The sequence below is a fragment of the Dipodomys spectabilis genome, unplaced genomic scaffold (genome assembly GCF_019054845.1).
Source record: "Dipodomys spectabilis isolate Male_0828 unplaced genomic scaffold, ASM1905484v1 ptg000259l, whole genome shotgun sequence".
Taxonomy (NCBI): Eukaryota; Metazoa; Chordata; class Mammalia; order Rodentia; family Heteromyidae; genus Dipodomys; species Dipodomys spectabilis.
Window position 1 is genome coordinate 1,564,240 of NW_024870936.1, and position 2,801 is coordinate 1,567,040.

A 2,801-nucleotide genomic window follows, 5' to 3' on the forward strand; every position below is an offset into this window, starting at 1 on the left:
AATAACAGTTTGGAACCAGCGAGTTAAAACAATAAACAGAGAATCAAGGTAAACTCCCTTATAGATTAGAGGAAAACAACATTGTTTTTTTACCATGTGAATTCAGAAGACCACGAACATTTAGAATGTATCACAACTTTATACCAAAGACATTGCGTTGGTTCTTTATCTAATATACATTTTAAACCTAAGTATTTATATTCCAATTCTATTTATTGGAATAAATATATATCAATTTATTTGTGAAATTATCAACTAATTCTAGTACGTTTCACTGTGTGAAATATAAAATCAGCACACATAAATATAAAATATATAACTATATATAATGTAAGAAAAAGACACATATTTTACATTGTTCTGTTGTGGTTACTGTATCAAAGGCAACTCTTTTTTATAGTATTATTCCATTATCTCTACCTCAGTGTTTGATAGAGTTGGACCTTAAGCCTGACCATTTGTATATTTACAGCCTGGAGGCAAGAGAAATCACTGTGATTAAAATATTACTAATTTAAGGGCTAATAATGAGGAGAAAAATATGGACTTCTCTTGCAAATATGAATATATTTGGTGATAGAAAGGCAGTAGTGTAAGTTCCTGTCTGGTTGGATGGTAGACAGGCCAGGACATTAAATAATCATACATATGAACAATTTTTTCACCTTCTTGGTTTTAGCTACTTTTGAAATGTTATATATATAATGGACAATTATATTTTGATAAAATACCTTCTAGTCTGAACAGTTCTGTCTGAACTGTTCATCTCTCTATAATCCCTTGTTACTAAGATTAGTTTTGTTCAAGTAAGACAATCTATGCTCTCAGTGTAAGATATTCTGATTGGTCTGTTCCTACATGGAAGAAGAGTAAAGCGTCAGCTAGACATTTGTGCCAGTAAGACCTCATTTGGGAAAATGTCAGCTGCAGAAGGTGAGAAGTAGCTCTTAAGCAAGGCTTACTTTGAATCCATTAGCTCCACAAAGCTAATTCAGTGGGATAAATAATACTTGAAAAAGCCAACACCTTTGTACTTCACTATAAATTATTGAAAATATGATCAAATTCCAAATGAAAAAGACTTAAAATTGTCATTGATAAAAAAATGCAAATGTGAGCAATCTGCTGAACAATATAAATTTTTTCACTATTCACAGAATTTTAGGGAAATAAGATCAATAGCATTGTTAGGAACAATAAGGTTTCCTTCTTACAAGTAGGCACCCATGGATATTCGCCTGTATAAATATTGCATCATTAGGATACTACATGCTTCCGCAGCAGGTCTACCTAAATTACAACAATACAGAGATTAACATGGCACTTGCACAAGGATGATATGAAAATTTGTGAAGTATTCCGTAGTTTTCATTCTTCAGATGCAAGAAATGAAAAACAGTTATTAAAAAGTTGATTACAAAATAACAAGTGTAACAACACACGTAATTCATATTATTAAATTTAGTTTGACATCAGTGTATTAAATCTTCACCTCAGAAAGACGTTTACATAGCATAACCTTTACAAAACTTTTGAAATTAGACAACATTGTCATTTTATCCCAAAGAAAAATAATATTAGGACCTAAGAAAAAAAAGGAATCTTAAAATGTTTCTATATGGAATACAATCTGAAAGGACACATTAATGAACCTATATATTATAAAATAATATAGAATTCAAAGTATATCTAAGAGAGAATAAAATAAATTATGAACATTATACAAACATAGAATATAGAGTATTTTAAAATATTCTTTTTCAGACAAGCACCAGAAATACTTTAGTTTCTGTACTACTCATTTCAACAGATAAGTTAAAATGATTTCTGATTTAAAAATCACAAACTCTGCAGAAATCATTATACATGTATACAAAAACTCTTGAATACATTTGACACCCATTGCAGGCAATTCACTTGGAAGAATTCCATGGAATTCATGAATTTTTACAGTATGGTATTGGTGTTGCCAGGCGCTGGTGGCTCACTCCTATAAACCTAGCTATTCAGGAGGCTGAGATCTAAGGCTCACAGTTCAAAACCAGTCTGGTAAGGAAAGTCCGTGGGACTCTTATCTCCATCAAACCACTAGAAAACTGGAAGTGAAGCTGTGGCTCAAGCAGTAGAGCACTCACTTTGAGCTGAAGAGCACAGAGATAGCACCCAGGCCCAGAGTTCAAGCCCCATGACAGACCCCCCCCCAATAAAATAAATTTGCACTTATTTGGATTGTGGAAATATTTTGTATGGACACGAAGGATGGACTTGCATTTTTGAAATTTGAGAAACTTAACCCGACCATTAGGACTTACGAGAACAATTTGTACAGCCTTCTACAATTTCATAGAGGTAGTGATGCATACTGATCCTTTGGGCAATTTCGAATGCAGTTTCTTCTAAGTTGTTCTTCAGGCCTGGTTTTATATAATGGTTGAACAGAAGGAGATCCAGCATATCTTTGCTATCTCAATTCTCAGCAGCAAGATGTAAGGGGGTCAAGAGGCCTTTAGTTTGGGCATTGGTATCTGTATCATGATGAAGTAAGAAAGATGCCATTCTGTTATTATTCCATATATATGCACTGTGCAGGGGTGTCCAGCCCTCTACAGTTAATTGCATTTGCCACTTGAGCCACCAACTCACGGACAATGTCTAAGTGTCCACTGTAGGCTTCCTGATAAAGAGGGGTATACTCATCGTCATCCCTAGTATTCACATGAGTAACCTTTTTGGAAAGTAGTCTCTGCAATTGATACCATTCCTCACTTTTTCATCATGTTCCGTGTCTTCATCAGAATTGC

General features: G+C 33.8%; 1 pseudogene; it reads left to right on the forward strand.

Annotated features, from left to right (window-relative positions):
- Positions 1-1,269: 1,269 nt before the first annotated feature.
- On the forward strand, positions 1,270-1,369 carry LOC122125058 (annotated as a pseudogene).
- The last annotated feature ends 1,432 nt before the right edge of the window (positions 1,370-2,801 follow it).